The sequence below is a fragment of the Nelumbo nucifera genome, chromosome 2, assembly GCF_055504915.1.
Source record: "Nelumbo nucifera cultivar China Antique chromosome 2, China Antique-T2T, whole genome shotgun sequence".
Classification (NCBI taxonomy): domain Eukaryota; kingdom Viridiplantae; phylum Streptophyta; class Magnoliopsida; order Proteales; family Nelumbonaceae; genus Nelumbo; species Nelumbo nucifera.
In genome coordinates this window covers 16,434,661-16,460,882 of record NC_142650.1, presented here as the reverse complement: position 1 = coordinate 16,460,882, position 26,222 = coordinate 16,434,661, and the positions used below count along the sequence as shown (strand labels likewise).

Genomic DNA, 26,222 nt, shown 5'->3' with positions numbered 1-26,222 from the left:
TGCAATTTCTTTAATTTTTTTTTTTGATGTATTCATGATAAATAGCATGCGATCATTCTCTCTTTAGTGTTATTGTCATTTTGATAGTACATACTCCTTTTCTTAGTTAATAAAATGGGTAGATAGAATTGTCATTCCTCAATTGCTTGTTTAGTGTATTTTATTTCAAAGCCCAAAAATTATGAAAGTTTCCTTGAAACATTGGTGAAGTAGAGGCCTGTTCAACCGGGCGTGTGTGGGGTGCCTAACACCTTCTCACACCATACCTTAGTCTTCGAACCCTAAGAATTTCATCTCTATTGGGCAACGAATCACCAAGAAAACAAAATATTTTTCTTGAAAAATCCTGAATTTTCCTAAATTCTCAATTCCAAAAATTTAGATAGCGATTCCAAACCCATATCCCCCCCTCTGGGTTGGATATCCACAACCGTGCAATAAAAAGCACCACTGAAACCAACAAAGCCACTGCTAAACCCCAACACAAACATCAAATTGATAGCATCAAAAAACATCCATGTCTGCTTGATCAATAGTTGAACCATGAACAAAACTCATCTTGCAAACAAAAAAAAAAGAGACCATGAACAATCAAACAAAAGATCAGTAATAAAATACCAGAAAAAAGGGTAAAATCAACATCTCTAAGCCGAATAGGAACAACCAAAGTCTCCAAACCCTATTGAACACCAGAAGTCACAACCAAGACAACAGCAGGGAATAACCTCGTCATTGAAAACCTGCTAATTAAACCCTTGAGAAAAACAAAAAAGGTAATTAATATGACTAACCCTAACACACATAAACCAAGTACTATACATGCAAGCCAATCCCATCAAATCCAAGAAAAACCACAACCATGACAATAGAGACAACCTCGTTAGAGAAAAAAAGATGCAAAAGCATCCAAAAAAGAAAAAAATAATAATAATCGACATCTCCAAGGCAAATACATACAAAACTGAATAATCCTCCATTTTCGTGCAATCCTTAGCATCTCTGTCATCAGTAAATCCTCTTTCCTTGTAAGAGAAAACAGAATGAAATTAAACAAAATAAAGGCAAACAAGAAAACGAAAACATTCATGTACCCACCAGATGGCCAAAGATACTTTTCAAAAAACCAATAGCTCTGCATGTCGTTTGGACAATTTAGACAATCCCTGAATGAAGCACAATCCAAATAAGTACTCAAACCCTAAGAGAACCTTGAAGAGAAGAAATCCATATAAACGAAACACAGAGAGAGAAAGAAGAGGATAGGGAGATAGACCGAAGAGAGACACACGGAGGAGGAGAGAGAGAGGGATCTCGTTCCAGGTCTTTTCCCTCGAGACTTGGTGAAAAACAAAAGGAAAGATAGGGCGGGAGACGTTTTGGAAGTCTAAACGTCTCTGCGTTTCATTGGTTCTTTTGCAAATTACGTAAATTAAAAAAATAAGAAAAAAAAAAAACAGAAAATTAGGAAGGGATTTTTCTGCAAGGAGAGCTATTGCTGACATGGCAGGACTAGTTTTTATTATTACTAGCGGGGAGCTGTGAGATGCACGATAAAATATGAAAGATTTAATAATTTTATTTATTATTAATTAATATTAAATTAATAATCAAAATTTGTTGTTAATTAACTAAAAATATTCAAAGTTATTGTTAATATCTAAAATTTTAATAATTGTTATTTTCTTTTAATGTTGATTTATAGAAAATAACTACTTTTAATTTAATATGAACAAATATTTTTTAATAAATTTAATTTTATTAATAATTTATAGTAATTTTAATATTTATTATTATTTTTAAATGAGATTTTGATTAACTTTAAATAAATAAAAATAATTATAAAATCTTACATTTTTATTAAATTCACTCATAATTAACAAATATATAGGAATGACAACAGGGTGGGTTTAGGGCAAGGCACCCCATCTCTGCTCCTACCCCATAGTCAAGACACTCTAACCCATCCCCCGTCGTGTCCCTAGTGTCAGGTGGGTTCAAGGCAAGGCAACCACTCCTCAATGTCGAGTGATTTCAGGAGAAAGGCACCCCGCTCCTCATCAAAAATGGGGAATCTTTGAATTTCCCTGCCCTATCCTCAGTATTGGTCAGGCTCAATAATATTCAGTATTATTATCATTTAGTTGTGCATATTAGTCACTACAAAATTAATTCGCATCTACTTTCAGTAAAAATAAATTAAGTAATTGAATAAATACCATAGCTAATAAAAAATATAGCTAATTTTCAATAATTTATGGCTTATGTATTTTTTTTAATAATTTTGTTAGTTTTAATAATAAAACACTATTAATTATTGTTTTTAATTATTTTTAGTAAATACCATTATTATTTTTAGTATATTAATTATGTTTAGGTTTTTCAGAATATGTTGGATTTTTAATTAATTGTTGGTATTTTATAGCTATCAATTAATATTTTTATATTTAAATTTCTTATTTTTATTAGCGTTTATTAAGTTGGATTTTTAAGTGGAATTGAAACATATTTACTAAGTTTTGTTAACCTCAAAATATTTATATTATTTGATTTATATCATGGTTTTCAAAATCGGACCGGATCGGAAAAACTGGGAACCGATCAGGTGACTGGTTCCGTTTTACCCCAAAACCGTTATTTCAACAAAAACTATTGATTTTGTCAGCAAACCGCTAACCATTTGAACCGTATAACATTTTTGGCAATTTTTATTTATTTTTATTTTTTACTTTTTTTTGTCACAACGGGTCGTTCGTTCGGTTCGAACAGTTGGACCGTTTGACTCGGGAACCAAACCTCTGATCAGTCTGTTATCTAATTCAGTGTTAAAAACCTTGATTTATATTACTACTATTCTCTCTCTCTATCTATCTATCTATCTAATGGAGGGTGATTTGGCCCGACCACGCAGCACGAGTACACGTAAGCGTGACCTTGCCCAAACAGTGACTCAGCGTGACAACGCAACCGATGCAACCACAACTCGGAGGGAAGGCCCCACCGAGTTCAGCTCGGCAACTGGGCGGATAAACTACTCGCCGGAACCGCCTTACCTGCACCTCCTCCCCAGGGTTAAGGCACTTCGGGGCGCCCCGAGTTCAGGGTACCCTGACCTCTCTTGAGGCCCGAGCTCCTCCCAATGGACCTCGGGCCATTCCCAGACAGGAACGCACTGATCCATCTCTGGACACCCCGAGGCATAGACACCTCGGGTTAGCCAGCTCGGCATAACTTGCTACAAGCAACTCGTCACTCAAGAGACAGCCCGACGGAAGGTAATTCGTGGAAGGGTAGCTCAGCATACCACAGGAAGGCTTCCTGCTCGACCACCGTACCCGACAGATCTGGGACAACCGCCATGTCCCTTGTCAGATAGTGTCGTGCCTGCCACCTCTAGAAGGTGTCTTGTACCTGATAGGTACGTACCCTGCAGTGACGATCCCGCGCGTGCCACCTCAGCCCTGTCTGTAACGACTGTGGCAGGCTGACAGTGGCGGTTATACCTGCCCTGTCAGAGGCCAGGAGGCCTGGTGCAACAGAACTCTGTTATAAGGAGCCTATTCTCAGAAAACGGGTATCTTGAAATCTCTTGCGCTATCTCACTCTTAGCCTTTATCCTCTCTTTGCTTCTTGCACAGAATACTGACTTAATCGTCGGAGCGTTCCCGCCGGGCAAACCCCCCCTGGGGATTCTTCTTCTTCCTCATTTCAGGTACCTCTTGGGAAGCCATGCGAGTTCCAGCTAGGAGTGACCGGATTGCGCACCATCATTTGGTGCTGTCTGTGGGAAATGCTTCAAAAGGCCTTTCTCTAAACCTTCATAGTTCTTTCTTACTTGAAAAAACTCAACACTCATGGGTTCCTCAAGCAACGTTGGACAAAGCATGGAGATGGATAACTCCAGGGAACAACCCCAGGGCAGTTCACCAATCCTCTCTCGGTGGACGAAGTCCCCAGCCTGAACACGCGGCGAGCAACGGTGCTTGTGGGTGTTCCCCTTCCTTCCTCTGAAGAAACGACCTTTGCTGAACCGACCGTCGTTCCTCTGGCAACCGGCCAGAGCCAACTCGATGACCTGATGCAATGCATGCGGGCCATGCAAGCCCAACTGCAGCAGCTCCGGCAACACCAGCTCTATCAGTAGCAAGTGTTGCACCACGTCTCCCAGTACCACTACCAGCAGCAGTTCCCCTAGCTACCTCAACCTCAGCTTCAGTAGCCGCAACTCCCACCTCGGCACCCAACCTCATAGCGAGCTAGGTCTCGCCGCTAAGACGAACGCCCCTCTTGCCAAGGAGAAGCCCCCCAAAACCCTCCTAAAAGCCAGGCCTCCTCCCGCAGTAGACAAGAGAGACCGGCTACACCAGTCTCACCGCGGGCGGTCAGGTCGGGAGGACCCCAACTCGCTAGGTCTACACCACCTCGGCAGTCAAAATTTGAAACCCCGCTCCTTGAGAACCAGTTCGAGATCCTGGCTGCAGACTCCAAGCAGGATCCCTCTGTCCACAGTCATCACCAGCGGCCCGAGCTACTTCCTGCACAAACCATTTCGGACAACACAGAGGTGAGCAGCACAAATGCCAAGCTCACCAAGAAGCAGAGATGCCGCCGCCAAGCTCGCCGATCTGTCACCCGCGATTTTCCCGAGCTCGGGGGCAAAGAAGAGGTAAGCTTGGCCGAAGTCAAAGCTCCTCTCCTCTCTGTTCCATCCCCCCTGTCTTCCGAACTCCTAGCAGTCCCAATGCCTAAAGACTTCAAACTCCCCCCTCATGATAAGTATGACGGGTTGTTTGACCCAAATGATCACATAGATGCCTTCAAGTCGCAGATGCACCTGGCAAGAGCCAGTGAGTCGTGCATGTCCGTGGCCTTCTCCACCACTTTCAGAGGAGTAGCTCGTACATGGTACCGGAACTAGACACCTGGATCGATAAGAAGCTGGGCGCAGTTCGCGCAAGCCTTTGCATCCCACTTCGTCACCAGCAAGCGGTGCCCGCGAACTGAACAAAGCCTCCTCAACATAGTGCAGAGAGAGGGAGAGTCCATCCGGGGCTATATCAAGCGGTTCAACGATGCATGCATGCAGATACCGCGCCTGGACTCCGCCGTGCGCCTTGCAGCAGCCAAGAAAGACGTGACGCATAAAGAGTTCAAATGGCACATGGTCGTCAACCAACCGGCGACCATAACCGAGTTTCTTAAGCTCGCGGACAGATTTATAGCCACGGAGGAAGAGATCAACCAGAAGGGCAAGGGCGCGCTCGAGAAGAGGAAAAGAGAAGGAGAGCGCTCCAGCCAAGGGGACAGTCGAAAGAAAAAAGATGCAGTTCGGGGGGCAAAGCCGGGTCAGTCACTCCGAGCTCCTGTGGCGGATCGAACTGATTACACCCCAATGAACGCGAAGCGGGCCGAAATCCTGATGCCGATCAAGGGCGCCCCGTACGTGAAATGGCCACCCTGTCTAAGGGGGAATCCAATGAGAGAAATAAGAATCTGTATTGCAGTTTTCACAGAGATCACGGTCACAGTACCGAAAGTTGTAAAAACCTCCGCGACGAGATAGAGGAGCTCATCCGTCGCGGATATTTGAGAAACTTTGTACAAAATAATAACAACAAAAGTAATTGATGGTGCGCAATCCAGCCGGTCCTAGCTGTCAATGATCCTGCCTCTGGCTGGAGCAAAAGGTGCCTGAAACGGAGGAGAAAAAGAGTAATCTCCGGGGAATAACCCGATGATAGTGCTCTGAAGCTCAAGTTAGTATTTCCTCAAAGGCAAGATAAAAAACCAGATGGCGCAAAGTTATCACATACCTCTCTTCTTGGAGGGAAGGGGGGCTTTTATAATCACTTCGCGCACTCACTCCCAAGCTCCTGTTAGGTCGGGTATCATTACCTCTGCACTTCTGCCAGTTCAGGTGTCATCACCTCTACAGGGGCAGAACCACCACTACTCTCCTTGTCGGAGCCGTCTCTATAACTGGAGGTGGCCGGTGAAGTGCGGCTGTCAAGCGTCAGATCCAAAGTCAGTCAGGTGCGCCACCTCAGGATACGAACTCCTTTGGTGTTAGGTACGGTACGGTTGCTCAGTTCGGCGTCCTGGAGACGAAGTGCTGGAGTGGTGTGCGAGGTGAAGTCTTGAGTTCGAATAGAGGTGTGGCCCGAACTGCCATAGGGCGGGCCAGTTCGGGTTGTTGCCCTTTTCACTCCTCGTAAGGCTCGGGGTCAAAGGAGAGTTCGGGCACCTTTCGGGGAGCTCAGACCGCTGGTTCCTCCTTTCGGAGCTCGCGCCCTGGGCGTACTGTCGTGCCGAGCTGTTGCCTCTGCCACGTGTTGAGTGGTTACGAGGTCGGGCAAAATCTTCCTTCATCAATTGCCCCCCACTCCTCGCGCTAAGGGGCTTGCCCTGGCGCGGGGAGTTCGCGAGGTGGCGGGTGGATTTGACCCATACTTCGAACTAGTTTTGACTGATAGCGCGAAGTGCGCGTTCGTCAGGAGTTTTCCGGGTTTCTTGAGTGCCAAAAAGTCAGGAAACGTGCCAATCCGTCTATAAATGCTGAAAGACGTGACAGCGCGCATTTATTTCAAAATTTAAAAAATGCGCCACTGGGAGACGTGACAGCAGGTGTTATTTCAAATTTGAAAAACGTGCCACTACCACCTTTAATGCAGGGAGACGTGTGTCGACGCTCCTTCAGTTTCAAAAGATGTGCGGCCAGTCACGTCTCGGTCTTAGGAGACGTGCGGTCAGCGCGATCGTGGGCCGTTGGATTTGCCTCGATCAGAACCGTTGGTTTTCGGTTACTGTGGGTATAAATAGTGGGGGATCCCAGTCGCTTTTCATTGCCATTCTCCTGCGTTTTGCTTCTTGAGCTCGCGTCCAAGTTTTAGCTCGCGTCCAAGTTTCTGTAGTCCGTTTGCTTTTTCCGGGTGAGTACTTTCTTCCTGGTATCCTTTTCCTCCCGATGTCTAGTTCGGATAGCTCAGACAGTTCTTCGAGGGGGTCAGATGCAAGTCCTACGAACCAAGCTGCATCCCCCGACAACCTTAGTGAACCCGAGGTAGAGCTCGAGGAAGAGTTCAAACCCGTGGGCCGAGTCGCCTCGGGTAGTTTGGCGTCCTACTCCCGTCAAGGTCGGATGTTAGACAAGTTTGGGCCCTCGACCATGACGCCTGAGGGGCTTTACTCCCTTATCACCCAGTTCAATTTGCCTAGGGAGTACACTTACTTTATACCCTCGGGCGACTTCCCTTGGGAACACGGTCCCGATGAGATCGTGATATTCCGGGAGCAGCTCATCGCTGGGTTGCGCCTATCTTTCCACCCCCTCATCGTCGAGGTTATGAACCACTTCGGCGTTACCGTCAGCCAGCTTCACCCGAATTCTATTTGTAACCTGGTGGGGACTATCTCCCTCTTTTGTGAACAGATATTGCCTTTAGACCTGAAGATCTTTTCTTCCATTCGAATGCTTAAGAAGCAAACGGGTCCCCTTCCCGGGTGTAGGCGAGCATACTACCTGTCTCCTCGCCCGGGGTTTAAGCTTTTACAGTCCCAACAAGGTCCCGACGTGGAAACGGGACTACTTCGGGGTGCAAAGTGCAATGGGGTGGCCGTTCCAAACCGGGTGGGGGATGGTTGCCCCCGATGTCGGTGTTACGCTTGATAGGGAGACGGCGAAGGGCCTCCGGGAATGGGCAAAACTTGGGCTAAAATGCCACCATTATCTGACGGAGGCCAAGATCATCGAGGCCGGTCTGAGTTCGAGTAGGTTCCTTGCTCAGAGGCTTGCCTTTTGTTTTGCTTTCCGTTCTTTCATTTTCCTGATGCCGAGCTCTTTTTGTAGGTTCGATGGACGCAGAGGAGGAAGCGAGTCGCCAAATGGACTTGTGTCGAGCTGCCCCGAGATGCGGAGCCCGAGGTACCGGGCTGCCCGTTAGTGGATCCGCCCAGGGAGCCCGAGATGGCCCCTCCAGTACAAGAAGCGGCAGGGGCCCCTTACGCCGAGGCTGCTTATACGGGGGCTCCTGCTTACATTGAGTCTGCTTATACGCGAGCTGGGCCTTCAGGCACGGGAGGCCAAGGCGAGTCCAGGAGTGTGTTGTCGCCGAACCACGCTCTTCAAAAAAGTAGGGAGGCCGTTTACCCTGAGGAGGTCGCGGAGTGGACCGAGCTTCCTTTGAACCATGTAGCCTGTCGTGCTGCCTCTTATGCCATGGTGGTAAGTCAATGACTTTTTGTCGGGCTCCTTGTCATTACCTTTCTTGCTATTACTCTTTGAACACTCGTTATTTTTCCTTTTGGTAGGTGAACTCCTCCATCCATGCCTTAGCGGCCCAAGCGGAAAGGAGCTCGAGGCGGGCACGAGTTGCCGAAGAGGCTTCCCGCGCTGCCGAGGCGGCTTCTCGGGCTGCTGAAGCGGTTCTTGTGCTGCTGAAGCGGCTTCTCGTGCTGCACAGGCCAGGCTGGCGAGGTCTCAGAGAGACATCGAGGCCATGGGAGTGGTGGTGAAGCATATGGCGGACCTGAGGCTGGACTTGCAGCATTAGGTCGAATACCTTCGAGAGGATATTAGGGAGAGGACAAAGATCTTTTCTCAGGGCATCGAGGATGCCAAGAAGAAGGTTGTTGATGACTATATCGCCTCGCCACGTTTTGACGACCTGATGGTGGGATCGTACAGAAGGGGCTTTAAACTGAGCCGGTGGATGATCCAGAATACGTACCCCGAGCTCGATATTAGCGCCATAACCACTTCGCGTATTACTCCGGAGATGGCAACGCTGCTGATGGTGAACCGGATTCTAAGGACGAGGTAGGACCTTCGGGTATCGTTGAAGTGCTTTCTGATGGTGAAGAAGTACCTCCGGGCCTGTGAGCTTGCTTATGTTGTTTTTTTTTTGAATGTAAACAAAGTATTTTGCAATGGAATGATTTTCTTTTGGTTAAGTGTTGGTCACTCTTTCTTCCGAACTGACCGTATTGCCGAACAGACTGTATGCCCGGGTTACTGCACTCGTGCGGCCTATTTTGGTGTTAGCACTTGGTCTCTGAGATGTCGATGTCCTTATTAGTTTGTTGTTAGCACTTTGTCTGAGCTTTTGGTTAGCATTTTTTGCCTTTGCTAGCCCATTTTTTACCTTTGCTTGCTAAGCTTGCCCATGCTTAGTCCACTTCGCTTGGTGATCTATAGGTAGTATTGTCTCAAGTTAACGACGTTCCACGCTTGGGGTACTTGTTTGCCCCCTAAAGTTTCGAGCTCGTATGCTCCCCCGAGCGCTTTCTTTACTCGGTAGGGCCCTTCCCAATTCGGTCCAAGTTTGCCCACGCCGGGCTCGAGTGCCATGATCTTACGGAGAACCAGGTCACCGACGCGGAAGTTCTGCTTTTTTACTCTGGCATTGTAGTACTGAGCTACCCTTTGCTGGTAAGCTGCGGTCCGAATGTACGCGAGGTCTCTTACCTCATCCAGTAGGTCGAGGTTGGTACGTAACTCGTCTCCGTTTGTCTGATCGTCATATGCTTCTAGTCGTAGTGTAGGTGAAGTCAGTCAGGTGCGCCGCCTCAGGATACAGACTCCTTTGGTGTCAGGTACGGTATGGTTGTTCAGTTCAGCGTCCTGGAGACGAAGTACTGAAGTGGTGTGTGTGGTGAAGTCTTGAGTTCGGATAGAGGTGTGGCCTGAACTGCCCTGGGCGGATAGAGGTGTGGCCCAGATAAGATTAAGGCCATCTTGGATATGAGACCACCCCAGAAGTTGAAGGAGGTTCAAAGGTTGAATGGCCGCATAGCCGCCCTGAGCCGCTTCATGTCCAAATCGACGGACCGATGTCTGCCATTCTTTAAGGCAATTAAGAGCAAAGGGTTCGAGTGGACCCAAGATTGCCAGCTCATGTTCGACGAGTTCAAAAAATACCTCGCTAGTGTGTCGATCTTAACCCGTCCCGAGGAGGGCGATGTTTTGGAACTGTACCTCTTGGCGAGCAACGAAGTGGTCAGAAGCTCCACCTGTACTTCCAAGGAGTAGAGACGAGATATCTAGAGATAGAAAAGCTAGCATATGCCCTGGTAATTGCAGCTCGGAAGCTCCGCCCGTACTTCCAGGCTCACACTGTTATCGTCCTCACCGACAAACCTCTGAGGCAAGTTTTACTTAAGCCCGAGGTCTCTAGCCGGTTGACGAAGTGGGCCGTTGAGCTCAATGAGTACGACCTCCAGTACAAGCCGCGAACTGCCATTAAGACCCAAGCCTTAGCAAATTTCGGCGCCGAGTGCACATTCAGCTCCGAAGTCCCTAGGCCAGTTGAGCACGAGGCTCCCAGCTCGGGTGAGCCCGAAGCTCCCAGGCCAGTCGAGTCCGAGCCTCGTGAGGTAGCAGCTAGTGTGGCATCTCTCCTAGTTCGGCCAAGCACGAGCTGGGATGAGGAACCCTAGATCCTTCACGTAGATGGCTCCTCGAACCAACAGGGTAGCGGAGCCGGAATAGTTCTGCACGGCCCAAGTGGCACGAAACTGGAGTACGCGCTACGCTTCGAGTTTGCGGAATCTAACAATGAAGCGGAGTACGAAAAGTTGATAGCTGGACTAGCTCTAGCCAGAGAAGTAAAAGTCAAGCACATCGTTATCTGCAGCAACTCCTAGCTCGTGGTCAACCAGGTCACCGGAGAGTACGAAGCTCGCGAGTCAACCATGATCGCCTACTTAGCCAAAGTCAGAGAGGCCCTGCTCAACTTCCAGTCACACTTTATCAGGCAAATCCCAAGGTCGGAGAACGTTGAGGCCGACGCCCTGTCCAGATTAGCCAGTGCCAATGACATCACCATGAGAACCGTGTACATAGAGGACTTGCCACAGCCTAGCATTCTCCAGGGGGCAGAGGAGGTCGCTCCCGTCGTTCAAGCAGAGCTAAGCTGGATTGACCTGCTCGCGAGCTTCTTGCTACATGGGACCCTCCCTGCAGATCGCAATGCAGCCATAAGGGTGCAACGCCAGACCGCCAAATTCGTCATGATAGACAAACGGTTGTATCGGAGATCCTACACACTCCCCTACCTGCGTTGCTTGCAACCTATCGAAGCCGAGCTCGTACTCTGCGGCACTCATTAGGGGTTGTGCAGCGGGCACTTGGGGGACAGGGCCCTCGCCCAAAAGGCACTCCAATAGGGATATTATTGGCCAACAATGAAGACAGACGCTATTGAGCTCGTTAGAAAATGTGGCAAATGCTAGAGACATGCCAATATTCACCACCAACCCGCGGCCGACCTCAAGTATCTCACCAGCCCGTGGCCCTTTGCACAGTGGGGCATCGATCTACTCGGGCCATTTCCACCAGCAACGGGTGGGAGAAAGTTCTTAGTAGTAGCAGTGGACTACTTTACCAAGTGGGTAGAAGTCGAACCCCTTGTAACGATCACAACCCGTAATGTTCAAAACTTCTTTTGGAGGAACATCGTATGCCCCTTCGGATTACCTCGGGTATTGATTTCTGACAACGACAAGCAGTTCGAGGACATCAAATTTCAAGACTGGTGCCAAGACATGGGAATCCGACAGAATTTTACTTCAGTCGCACACTCTCAAGCAAACGGCCAGGCAGAAGTCACGAACAGAGCCATCCTCCGCGGACTAAAGGCACGACTGGACCGAGCTAAAGGATTATGGGTAGATGAACTACCTAGTGTTCTATGGGCCTACCGGACCACAGAGAAGACCGCCACGGGAGAAACACCCTTCAATCTCACCTACGGCACCGAAGCAATGATCCCTGCAGAGATCGAAGTACCTACGCTGCGACTAGAAGCATACAGTGATCAGACAAACGAAGATGAGCTACGTACCAACCTCGATCTACTCAACGAAGTAAGGGACCTCGCGTACGTTAGGACCGCAGTCTACCAACAGAGAGTAGCTCGGTACTATAACGCTAGCGTCAAGAAGTGGAACCTCCGCATGGGTGACCTGGTCCTTCGTAAAGTTATGGTACCGAAGCCCGGCGCTGGCAAGCTCGGGTCCAATTGGGAAGGTCCTTACCGAGTGAAACGAGTGCTCGGGGAAGGAACGTATGAGCTAGAGACCCTCGAAGGGAAACAAGTACCTCGGGCATGGAATATTGTCAACTTAAGACAATACTATCTGTAAGAATCGGATAGGCCACGAGCCATTCCCAAAGCCTAAGGGCCAGAATACTGAGCTAACATGACCTCGGCACAAAAGGACCCAATCGCCTTTATGACATGGGCAGACTCCGAGAGTGGGCCACGAGCCACTCCTCCAGCCTAAGGGCTGAAATGCCGAGCTAATAAAGAAACCTCGACAGCATACAAGACTTAGTCGCTCCATCAGCATGAACTAAGTACTTGCAGCGCCCAAGGTGCGGGCGGCTTGGGCACGAACCTTGTAGTGAATAGCCCGCCCTGGCACACAACGAGTTCAACCCGTTAAGGACAACTGATGGCAACCTACCCCGGGTGCAGACAGGTCGGGCATACACCCTACTATGACGCTCACCTCGGTGTACACAAGGCTACCCCTACTAAGTAATGGAGTACAGTTCGGGAACACAGCGGTTGAGGAACTCCCGCTACGCGTAAATGCCGTTACAAAATTCTGTTACAAGAAAAACAGAGAGAAGACTAAGCACGTAAGTACAGAGCCCGAGCTATTTTGGAGGCTTGCTGTCTTTGCCAGAGACCTCTTGGGGGCAGTAACTGGGCCAGCATCCTCTGCTTCATCTTCAGCGCCTTCATCCTCAGAATCTGGATCATCCTTTGACTGATGCACGATGTCGTTAGTGATCCGCGAAGTGGTGATGGCGCTCAAATCCAAGTCGGGGTAGAGGTGCCTGATTATCCACCGACTGAGGTTGAAGCCCTTGCGGTAGGCCTCGGTCATCACATCGTCAAACCTTGAAGAGATGACATAGTCAACGACGGCCTGAGCTTTGGCCTCCTTGAGAGCATCCTCGAAGATCGCAGTCTTATCTTTAATATCTTCTTGGAGGTACTCCACCTCGCGCTCCAGCTTCCCCTTTGCCTCCTTGAGGCCCTGCATCTCGAGCTTCAGGGTGTCCCGCCCAACCTTAAGGCTGTCCACCTCGAGCCCCAAGGCCTCTTGGTCGACCTTGAGCCCATTCACCTCGGCCCTCAACCAGTCCTTGTCTCGGGCAAGCTCGCCCTTCTCCGCCATTAGCACCTTGATGAAGCTCTTATGAGCCAAGGCGTCACTCTCCAAGCGGTGGACCTGGCTGCGAACGGCGGAGTTCACCTGCCAAAGGGAAACCAGTAAAAAAAAAAAACTCACCACCATAGTATGGGTGGCAGCTCGATCACCGAGCTGACCAGGAGTGAGATCAGCCCACTCGGTGACCTCCCCAGGGTATGCTGCCAGCTTGCTCTTCTCTAGGCTGCATTGGGGATTCAAGACGGTTTGGCTCCCTGACCCTCCGAGCTGGACGCCGTCATCTCTACATCACGAGTGGACTCCTCAGAAGCCTCAGCAGGATGAGCCCCGGTAGCAGCCTCTGTAGCCCAAGCCTCGACAGCGCTCTCAGCAGCAGGTTTGATGGGCTTAGCAGAAGGCTCTGTTACCACCTCGGGCCCCTGAGGCGTCGCGTCTCCTTCCAGGTCGATGACAGGTGGAATGCCTGGGAGCTCGGGCTCCGGAGCTGAAGCCTGCGGAGGTTGAATCTTGGCTGAGGCTTGCGGAGACTCAACGCGTGCCTTCTTGGCCACACGCTTCTTCCTCTTCATCTGGCGGAAGAGTCTTTGATTGTCAACCTTCTCTGCCTCCATGGGACCTACAGTGGAGCTCAACGTTAGCAATACTGAAGTAAACATACAAACAAAGGGCCGAAGTAAGGCAAAACCTACTCGAGCTCAAGCCGGCCTGGATGAACTTCTCCTCGGATGTGAACTCCTTATAATTTAACCCGAGCTGGGCCAGCGACTGGAGCTCCTTCTTGGTCTTCCCATCTAGCATGACTTCGGGGTCTTGAACAATCACCCTCCAGTCAGTAGAGAAGGGCCACCCCATGCTGCACTGAACTACGAAGTAGTCCCACTTCCAGGCCGGGACTTTACTCGGGAGTCTATGCATAAGCTTGAAACCCAGGCGGGGAGACAGGTAATAAGACCATCTGTGCCTGAGGAGAGTGCCCGAAGCACTCTTCTTTATGGCCAAAATGGTGCTAAGAACATCCAAGTCGATAGGGAGAGATCGGTCAAAACAAAAAAATGGTCCCAACTATATTCCGTATGGAGTTCGGGTGAAGTTGGTCCAAAGTAACGTTGAAGTGCACCAGCACCTCGGTAATCAAGTGGTGAAGAGGGAGTCGGAGTCCGGCTACTAACTGCTCCCTGAAGGCCACAATCTCATCAGGATCGTGCTCCCATGGGAAGTTGCCGGTAGGGAGACTGTATGACTACTCCCCGGGAAGGTGGAACCTCTGTATGAGGTCCTAGAGCCTCTCCAAGGTCATGGTGGAAGGGCCGAACTGGTCCGACACCCAACCTCCATTGGAGGTAGATGCCAGATTACCCGAAGCCACCCTGTGCATCGGGTGGCGGAGCGACCGAAGCGCCACCCTGGGTCGAGGTACCCACCCCGGGCTCATCGGCTAGGCTACCTACGCTAGACGACATGACAGGCAGAAAGGAAAGCAATGAACTGGAGGGAAAAAGGAAGCTCGGGAGAACTCACCAAAGGAACGTGACCGGACCGGGAGAACGGGACGAACTGGAAGACCCGAGCTAAGAGACCTCTAGCGCGAGCTCAAGCACCAACAACAAAAGCTTTGCGGCAAAGAAATGGCCAAGGGTCCCCCCTATTTATAGCGGCAGCGGGCTCCTCGAGGCGAAAATAGTTTAGCGCGTTTTTGACGTCTACGAAGTCCAAATCGCGTGAGGTCTATGCGTAAAGTGGACGCGACTCGAGTCTCTCTTGATCGAACCGGGCACCAGACCGGTCTAGCTGGAAGGAGCGCGCAATGGAGTGGCATAAGTACCGACGCCAAATCCACCCGGCGCGTCATGACCTCCCCGCGCTGGGTCACCGCTGCCAGCGCAGGGAGTGGGGGGCAATTGATGGAGGGTGATTTGGCCCGACCTCGCAGCACGGGTACACGTAGGCGTGACCTTGCCCAAACAGTGACTCAGCGTGACAGTGCAACGGATGCAACCACAACTCGGAGGGAAGGCACCACCGAGTTCAGCTCGGCAACTGGGCGGATAAACTACTCGCCGGAAGCCACCTTACCTGCACCTCCTCCCCAGGGTTAAGGCACTTCGGGGCGCCTCGAGTTCGGGGTACCCTGACCTCTCTTGAGGCCCGAGCTCCTCCCAATGGACCTCGGGCCACTCCCAGACAGGAACGCACCGATCCATCTCTGGACACCCCGAGCATATCGGGTCAGCCAACTCGGCATAACTTGCTACAAGCAACTCGTCACTCAAGAGACAGCTCGGCGGAAGGTAATTCGTGGAAGGGTAGCTCAGCATACCACATGAAGGATTCCTACTCGACCACCATACCCGACAGATCTGGGACAACCGCCATGTCCCTTGTCAGATAGTGTCATGCCTGCCACCTCTAGAAGGTGTCTTGTGCCTGACAGGTACGTACCCTGCTGTGACGATCCCGCGCGTGCCACCTCAGCCCTGTCTATAACGGCTGTGGCAGGCTGACAGTGGCGGTTATACCTGCCCTGTCAGAGGCCAGTAGGCCTGATGCAACAGAACTCTGTTATAAGGAGCCTATTCTCAGAAAACTGGTATCTTGAAATCTCTTGCGCTATCTCACTCTTAGCCTTTATCCTCTCTTTGCTTCTTGCACATAATACTGACTTAATCGTCAGAGCGTTCCCGCCGGGCAAACCCCCCCCAGGGATTCTTCTTCTTCCACATTTCAGGTACCTCTTGGGAAGCCACACGAGTGCCAGTTAGGAGTGGCCGGATTGCGCACCATCACTATCTATCTATCTATTATATATATATATATATATATATATATATAATAATAATAACATGCATTAAAATAAGATGTTTTGGAAAACGCAAAAGGTCTCACTCTAATAATGTGCAATTTTATTAATCTAATCAAAATAAGCAATGATTATTGTTTTATATTAAAAAAAGAAAATAAAAATATGGAAAAAATAGATAAATAGCTTTTTTCAAAGAAGAGAAGCTTTGAGGTATATATATAATACATTATTTTTAATAAATAATGTTAATTAATTAAAATACTATAATTATTAAAAAAATTAATTATTAAAAGTACTATATTAATTAGAAATATAATTAATTAATAAATAATGTATTTATTATTAATTAATAAATAGTGTTAATTAACTAAATACTTTATTTGTTGAAAATAATGTTAGTTAATAAATAGGTTAATTTTTAATAATGAACCAAAAAATTAAAAATCTCGGGCTAAATTTTGATTGTGCATTAGTAGTTTTTAAGGTTGCATGGCCTAGCCCAACCACACCTTAATTGTAATAATATTGTCTAGGCCTACAGGTTTGCCTGTGTTATTTATAAAATTATGATTTTTTTATAAATTAAAACAAATGTTTTTTTACATTTTTGTATATATTATTATAAAATGTGTTATTTAAATATTGTATAATAATATTAAACATATGTGCATATGACTTCCATATTGAGCTTATTAACAGTAATATTGTTGTGGTTTCCTTGTAGGCATAAAGTGTATATATTCCTATTAGCTAATAAGCTAATCCAATTAGGATAATAAAAAGCTAATGAGATAATTATCATAAAATTGCAACAACAAATTGGAAATAGCCAAAGAGCATTTTTAACTATTTAAAAATACCCTAATTATTAAATACTGTAATTAATTAAAAGTATTAAAATACTATATTTTTAATAAATACTATAATCATTAAATACTGTTTTTATTAAAATGCTGTTAATTATTGAAAAAACTGGTAATTAATAATGTTAATGAAAATACTATTAACTATTAAAGCATTACTATTATTAATAAATTTATTATTTATAATTATTAATCAATAATATTCATTTAAATTTACAAAAATAATAATAGTAATTTCTGAAAATAAATACAAATAATTAATTTATTAATAAATTACTATTATATTTATTGATAAATCATTATCAATAATTCCTAAAAATTTTAGTAATTGATTGTTGGTAAAAGATATTGAAATAATTACATTTCTAAAAATTATAATTATGATTTCAGATAGTTACAAATTATTGATTAATTTCATTCGAAAATGAAAGATAGTTTGGTGTAGTTTTTGGAAATTATGGATAATTTATTGATTATTCAATAGATTACTGAAATTATTGAAAATTTATTGATAATTCAATCAATAAATAATTACTGAAAATTAATAACTGATTATTCATAAAATTAGCATAATTCGCATTATTGCATTTTCAGAAAGTTATTGATTAATTTTAATTGAAAATAACAGATAAATTAGTGCAACTTTGGAATTTTATGACATTTTTTTAATTTTTGGAATATTATGGAAATATATTGTAATTATTGAAAATTTATAATTATCTTATCATAATTTATAATTTTTTAAATTATCATTCTTATCAATGTAATTATAATTATTACACTAAAATAATTGTTAGTGTAGTTTAACTAATTCCTTTTTTCATAATCTCAAATAGTAATTCCCATTATCTAATACTTTTTGAAAAATTAATAATAGAAAAACTGTGAATCTTGATTTAAAATAAAGGAAATTAATAGTAATAATTATTGATACATAATTAACAACTTTCCATTTTTTATCAATTCCAATAATGTAATTATTAAATTACACAAATTTCCATTATTTAAAAATAATAATTACTACAGAATTATAAATTACAATAAAATCTGTTATTTGAAATTACTGTAATTACAGTAATTTTGAAATACAAAAATTCCAATAATAATTATTAATATAATTTTGGAAAATTTCTTTAAAATGTAGTAAATAATTATTGAAAATTATTGGAATATTTTAGAAATTTGAGAAATTTTATTACATTTGATGGATTTTGGAAAATTATTTAAAAATTGTGTGAGTTTCATTTTATATTATTAAAGATAAATTAGTATTGGTAAAGGAAAACGGTAATTTGAACCAATAATTACACAAATTATTTCTGCAATAATATAAATTAGTATAATATTAGAAAATTTTAGAAAAAGAAATTATTAATTAATTTATATTGAAAAATAAAAGATAAATTAGTATAATTTTGTAAATAATATATTTAAAAAGAAATAAATTATTTAATATATTTAAAACAATAATAATTTAATATATATATATAGAAATTTACCAGCAGCCGACATTGGGTTTTCCCATGCATCGTACGGATCCCCTACTAGTAGTAGTAAAAAACAAAAGGAAAATCAATTACTTCATGGTGGATCAATTTTGCCACTTTTCAAGTCAGTAGGTCAAGTTAAGTGGTAAATCCACATTGACCGGACAGGACTCTATCAGGTTAGAGTTGGGTTAAGATGAATCTGTGTCGATCTGACCCATTGACATCGCAACAATAAATCACTTGCAGAAGTAGCCTTAATTGTGTATAGATGCTCCATGTATGGGTTGGGTCGGATTTGGTATCCTATCATTGTTAAATCGGGACGGTTGGTTTCATAACAGAGTTGATGTGGGTTGGTCTGAATTGACCCAGACCCATATCGAACCCGACCCCATTAAATTAACATTCCCGTCCTCAACAAAATCAACAGTCAATATAAAGGTCACTAGATGATGAAAAGCCTACTTTTAAGTAGTTGGTATAGGAGTGCAATATGGATTGATTGGAGCATAAATTTCCTAAGTTTTTGATGGGCCAAGGCCCAATGTAAATGTAATTGAAATGTAACAAATCGGGCAACTTTCTCGTACCTCTAATTGGGTGAATGTTGAATGCAAAGAAGAGGTAGAATGATGATGGTAAGAATGGCAACGGGGCTGGTTTGGGGTGGGGCACCCCCTCCTTGTCTCCACCTCAAAGTCACGATATCTTGCCTCGTATCTGTCCCGTCTCTGGCGGCGGGGCATCCATTTCTCATCGAGGATGGAGAATTTCTGAATTCTTCCCGCTCTAAGGCAATTATTTAAAAATTATCTATTTTATGGACAATTTATACATAGGACATAGGAATTTTGGGGTATTTTATAATTGAATTATAATACTTTAGGGGTAATTCAAAAATAAAATTATGGGATATTACGATTTTAAAATTTTAGGGAAAACTTAGAAATATTTTAAAGGTCAATATTAAACCTATACATATTTTACTAATTTACCTTTGGATTTGGGGCGGGTTCGGGAAATTATATACAAAACCTGTCTCCGACCTGTACCCAATTCAGGAAAAAATTATTTTTTTCATCCCCACCCCGTCCTTATTTAGGGTTAAGAAAAACCCACCCCGTTTGACACGGGGCGGGGCGGGGCGAGGCCCCAATTTTACGGGGGAAATTGCAATCACTAGATGATGGTTTATTTACTTCCCATTACTTTTATAGTTTTATAATTAGCAACTTTGTTCCTCATATTATAATTAACCAATTGGAGTGGAAAAAAAAAACAATAAATAAAAACCCACAAAAGATGTTATAGAGTGTTCACTGAGCAGTAACAACTATCTCAAGTTCTCAACTACATCCTACACCCCAGATCTTCCACCTCTACTACTCTTGCTTCTCAGTCTTCCCTTCTACTACAAATCTAAGCTCAAGTATTTGGGCATTCATCCTTATATCTACAATTTTTTTACCAATCCATTGATTATTATGCCATGTTTGGCTTGATAGAAAATAAGAGGTAAACATAAAATTGAGGGAAAGTTGATAACAAAATTTGTGACCTTGCTGAAGACCTTTCCATCAACATTTTGTTTCTCTCTTCTTTTCAACGGAACCAAATACAGTCATAATGTGCTTGTATCTTACCTCACATCAGTTTCACCTCATATAGGGGTGTCAATTGGACTGGATTTGGTCCAATTCGATCCAGTCAATGTGAGTTCATTATAAATAGATCAGGTCCAATCCAATCCAATGAATATTTTGGATCAATTTGGACCAGTCAAATTTAATGTCTGGACAGTCCAATCTGTTCAAATTCATTTTTTATTTAGATTGGTTTCAACCCAAACCCGGGTCCATTGACATATATATTCTTATCTTATATCAATGGACCAGATATTAGCTTAATCCAACCCAATCCAATATAAACTTGTTACGGACGGACCAGGTCCAATCCAATCTAATAAAAATTTTGGACCGGATTGACACCGTTAACCTCATATAGATACCTCTTTCAAAAGCTTTTATAGGAAACTGGTATGTCTTCTAGAAAATATCTTTTAGAAGCTTAATATTGAACGGTTTTCTGGTAAGCCCACCGAAAATAAAAAAAAGGGTTTATTTCTGTTTGGCAATTGATGGACCAAAAGGCTCCTTCATTTACAAGGCTAAAAGTCATAGACATCAAAAAGCACTCCTGATTTACTTTGGGCTTAGTGCTACTTTGGTCTCGAACTTTAAAATGTAACAACTCAGTACCTGAATTTTCAAAACATGACAATTCAGTACCTGTTGTATAAAGGTGTAAAGTGGGCCATGCCGGGCCGGCACAGTACAGCTCGTAGGTGGCTCCGTTCAAAAGGCAGGCCGTGTCGTGTTGGCCTACAGACCGTTATGGGTCGTGCCACCCTCCTTGGTGGAAATTTTGGGGGCTGGGCTGGGTCACAGGGCGGGCCAAGGGCCTGGGCCAAACCGAGCTGTATTGTTTTTTTTTTCAATTTTTCTTTTGTTTTTTTTTTGAAAATTTTGATTTCTTTTCTAAGTAAAATTGTAAAACTAAAATATTTAACTTTCTTTTGAACTCTGGGAATTGGAAACTAAAAATTAAGAAATGAAAAATCTAAGTTATCTAACACATAAATGAAAAAAAAATACTTAACCAAATTGAAATAAGAATGATGGAATAACAAATTGGAAGAAAAATAAGAATTTTATTTCATTTGAATTTGAATGGTACAAATTACAAATACAATGATTAGATCATTAGATACTTTGATGAATGAAATATGAAAATAGAATAAATTAATAAAATAAAAAAATACAATATGGTTACAAATTGAAAATACAAAATTACATTGTTAAAAAATTAAAAAAAATATAAAATAAATTAAATAAAATTACAATAATTTGAAAAAATAAAAAATTCTATACAAGTAGTCAAATTCATGAATCACATCATTCATGACTTTCATCATCTACTTCGGGTGAAATATCTAGTGTAGTATCATGCCCTCATTTGTCTTGTAATCTATCTTCTGCATCTAGCCAATCCATGAAGCAGATGCATATCTCTATGCTTTCATTGTTCATGCAACTTCTTTTGTCATCGAGCAACCTAGTATTTGCAATAAAACAAAACTCCGATGGAACTGTAGACACTGGAAGGGTTAGTAGATCACGTGCCATGGCGGCGAAAACTAGATAATTTTTCGAATGTTCACTCCATCAGGCTAAAATATCAAAATTATTTGATCATTCACCTAAATTAGAAAAAATTACTTGTAAATAAAAATTAAGTTCAGTAAATGAACTTGCTGTAGAACTAGCAAATTTCAGCCTTCTACTTATTAAATAAAAAAGTTTTTCTCTTCTACTATTAGCCTCAAGGTCAGAAGTAGAAGAAGATGATGAACAAGTTGTAGGAATATTTCCTATAACTTCAGATTCATACAAACTGTACATTTCAAATAATAAATTATTAATTTATTATTTTTTATTTCCTATATCAATATTCGTATTTTCACAATATGATTCAAGTAAAATATCTAAATCATCTTTCCTAATCCTAGGGTCTAATGTTGTAGCTAAACAAAAAAGGGGGGAACATTTCTCCCAATATTTTTTAAATTTATTTTCCATTATTTCAACAATACATTGAAAATTTAGATTATTTCTATATTTTGCAAAACAATCACTAATTGACATTAATTGATAAGGTAAATTACAACTAGTTGGATAATAAATTCCAGATAATTCATTAGTTGCATAATAAAAATGTTTTAAAAAATCTCTTATACAGACTTTGATTTCTCAGTCTTCCTCAAATATCATATCATTAGGCAATTTTGAATTATAAAAATCAGAAAGAATTTGTTTATGAGATATACAATTTTCTAACATAGCATAGGTAGAATTCCACCTATGCTTTACATCTAATATAAAATGCTTATATTTTAAGCCATAATTTGACATAAATATTTAAATTATTGTTTTCTTACCTATTGCCTCTGAACTTTACATATATATATATATATATATATATAATACAATTTCTAATTTTTGAAATATGAGTAGAAATAATATTCAAGGCATCTTGGATACATAAATTTAAGATGTGACGCACATCTAATATGAAATAATTTACCATTTAAGCATAATCTTAATTGAGATTTTAAAATATTTATTGCAGAATCATTATTTCTGGTATTATCAAAACTAATAGAAAATAATTTATTTTCTATTCCATAAGCATGCAAAGTATTTAAAATACTTGCAGCAATAGCTGGGCCACTATGTGGCCATTCAAGCCTAGTAAAACTTAAAATTCTTTTATTCAAAAGCCAATTTTCATCAATGAAATGGCCGGACAAATATAATTAATATTAAATTTGGATGTCCAAACATCCGAAGTAATTGTAACTTTAGAATTAAGATTTTCTAACAAAGAAATTAAATTTTGTTTATATGAATAAAAAAATTTTTAAAGCACCAATTCTTATAGTATTCCTATAAACTTTTTATATTGTGGGTTTGCAAAACTACGCAACCATTTTTTAACTTTGGATCTTCAGCTAATATAAATGATTGTTCTGCATGTATAATATACTTAGCATGTTCTTGTCTCATATTTTCTTGTGAATATTTATAAGTACCAAAACTACTCCCCCTCTCAATCTGTGTTTGGGTTGTTTCTCTCCCTTCATCTTCTTCTTTCTCATGTGTGAGCGGATGTCTGCTCAAATGACCCATACTACCATTGCTACAATAACTAAAGTCCTTCCTACATTTTTGACAAACGTCCATTTTCTCTTTCCCCTCAATTTCCTCTACTTTGAAAATTTTCCAAACCGGGCTACTCAACTTAGAGGCCCTCCTTTTTCCCCTAGTATCAGTACTGGGGGTGAAAGTTCCACTTCCATCGACATCAATCGCATTAGTGTTAACACTATCATGATGCGATTGAATATCATCAATGGTGAATATGTTGGGGAATTGGTTTTCAGAAGAGCCGACCATTTTTTTTTAATTCTAAAAAGATAAAAATTAATCTAATTTGACTTACCCTGATTGCCAATTCAAAATCCCAACTTGATTTCATTGGTTGAAACCTTTCAATGTCCAAGCCTCCCAAATTGAGATACTTGAGCTGGTTGAGCAAGCCTTCTTCTTGTTGAAAGTTGAAACTTCAATAAAGTTGAGACTTGAGAATTGGAGAATGCAGAATCAAACAATCAACTAATCAGAATTACTCAGATTGCAAAGAATTGAGAATGTATGATTATGAGAGAGAGAGAGAGAAGAGAAGAGATTAAGAGAATTGTATGATTATGGAGGATAGGACTATTTATAGGAATTGAACATAATTCAATTGCCCAAAAAACTAGTTGTTATTTAGTTGTTGGGAGGGGTATTTTGGTCATTATAAAGTTATTTATAACTTTACCTAAAAAGCCCCCTAAACTAGTTGTTATATAGTTGTTAGGGGCATTTATGTCATTTTTTCAACCCCCAAAAGCAAGATACACAAATACCTCCCTAATATGGCTATTTATAACTGTTGGAGGGGTATTTCTGTAAACCCCCCCAAAAGCTAAAACTAGCCATTGGGCCCCTTGGAGGGGGGGGGGGCTATATTTGGGGCAGGCTGGGCCATGCCGAGCCACGAGCGGCCAAACCCGATTTACACCTCTACTATTGTTAACTAGTTGTTAACCAACCGTTAACTGGCATTTGAAAAAGACACAAATGCCCTTCAAGTGTTATTTAATTTTCTTTATCAACCATCCAAACGTTGACAAAAAATTAACAATCTCAAATCCTTGCCTCTTCTATTCAAGAAAGTTGGGGTCACCAGAATGCCCACTCAAACATGACCCCAAACTTTCTTGAATGGAAAACACAAGGATTTGAGACTGTTAATTTTTTATCAACGTTTAGATGGTTGATAAAGAAAATTAAATAACACACTTAAAGGGCATTTGTGTCTTTTTCAAATACCACTTAATGGCTGGTATTAGATTGTCATGTTTTAAAAGTTTGGGTACTGAATTATCGCATTTTAAAATTCGGGGACCGAAGTGGCATTAGACCCAAAGTACAGGGTATTAATTGGGAATTTCCCTTTGGGAAAATCTATGATGAGGAAAAGATATGGTATGGGAAGAGTTTTGACCAATCAAAACCCACCCTTGAATTTTGATAAAAAACACCGATTGGCTAGTCAGAAGTTTTCAGATATCATATCTTTTCCATATCATAGTCGAACTCTTTCAATTTTTCTTCAACATCTAGTAACATGTGTAATAAATTGCAACAAGTTTACAAGAAGTCTCTAATATTTTAAGTTTTGTTTACAATAACAAAAATATTAAGGGCATGTTTGGGAGTACTTAAATTTAAAACAAGTGCTAAGTGCTTACAAATTTTCAAAAATAATATTATATATTTATCATAAAAAATTCATTAAAAAACCTATACATGCTTATAATATTATATATTTATCATCTTAAACAAAAATAATATGATAAATAAAAAGGGGGGGGGGGGGGGTGGGGGGGGGGCGGCTCCAATTACAAATATATGCAGGATTGGATGATGGCTGCTTGGATATCATTGCCTTCCATAAAATAGCACTTTTCACTCATAATCCGGAGTCAAATAACTTTTGTTCACGCAAGCAAAATAGTTGATATAAAAGCCGCCACGCTCTCTTGGAAACTGAAGGATATGAATGATAATGGGCCAGACGGAGCTCTTATCATAATCTGTTGTAGCCCAGTTCAAGTTGGGCTGGGTTTTAGGTCTATATCACTAAATACATTATATTAAATAATATGTGATAATTTAAAATACACTGTTGCAGACGTGGACACAGGACACCACCGCCATTCTCTATTTATCATTTTTATTAAAATCAAAACATTCTTTTTAAGCTTGATATGAAGTGCTAGGGGCACTTTTGAAATAGATAACAATATCCCTATGCCTTTAAACATTTTCAAAGTCAGTTTACATGGCCACATGACCATTTTTAGATGACACTATAGGAGGTGTTTAATGTTTTACTACTGTTTTAGATGGTAATAAATCTATGAAATGTAGAGGTATTTTAGTAAATGACCTATATATATATAGATATGACATTGAGAGAGATTGGACCAATCAAAGACCCCGTGTGTTTTGATGAATACCACATGATTGCTGTGGGGAGTTTTGTTGTTGCTGTTGTTGCTGTTGTTGTCTTTTTTTTTTCGTGGGGTTGGAGAATCGTGGGGTGAGAGAGGCTAGAGAATATTTCAGATCACATGGGGTATAGCAAGTAGTTGAGTTATTTTGGATGTTACTAGGGGTTTGACGATGATCCTGTAAACACAAGTAGTCAATCAACCAGCAAAAGTGGTGAACAGGGGTTTTTGATTGGTTCAAGAATCATAGATTTGTGTTAAGGTATGTCAAATTAACAAAAAAAAACACTTTTTGGAAGATACATCCATAAAATTAAGGGTCCGTAAACAGAAATAAGAATGATGAGAATGGGAATTAAAATAGTAGGATTGAGATTTCAATCCACAGGAAGAGGCAGGGAATGGCCATTCCCCCATTCTCTCAAATGGGAGAATGTCATTCCAATAGAAATGAGAATAGGATTCTGATTCTAACGAATCAAACAGTTGGAATTAGAATAACCCATTCCAAACCCCTATTTTCATGAACTAAACATGGCCTAACGTATGTTAAAAGGTATTCTGACAATATAATTCGTTTTATTTTCGAAAAAACAATTATCACATCAACAAAAAACATCAAAACCTCCTCCCCCAATTTGACTTCTTCAGCCTAACGTATGTTAAAAGGTATTCTGACAATATAATTCGTTTTATTTTCGAAAAAA

The 26,222-nt window shown here is 42.0% G+C and overlaps 1 long non-coding RNA gene across 2 annotated transcripts; it reads right to left on the bottom strand.

The window, feature by feature from the left end:
• Positions 1–584: 584 nt before the first annotated feature.
• Positions 585–1,399, bottom strand: LOC104597033 (uncharacterized). 2 transcript variants are annotated; one of them, XR_735134.3, is made up of 2 exons: positions 1,274–1,399; positions 585–1,163 (listed from the first exon to the last, which is right to left on the bottom strand). It is a non-coding gene; the product is annotated as an uncharacterized LOC104597033 (long non-coding RNA). The 2 variants fall into 2 exon arrangements; XR_002022634.2 differs by having other exon boundaries at positions 1,289–1,390.
• Between the last annotated feature and the right edge of the window lie 24,823 nt (positions 1,400–26,222).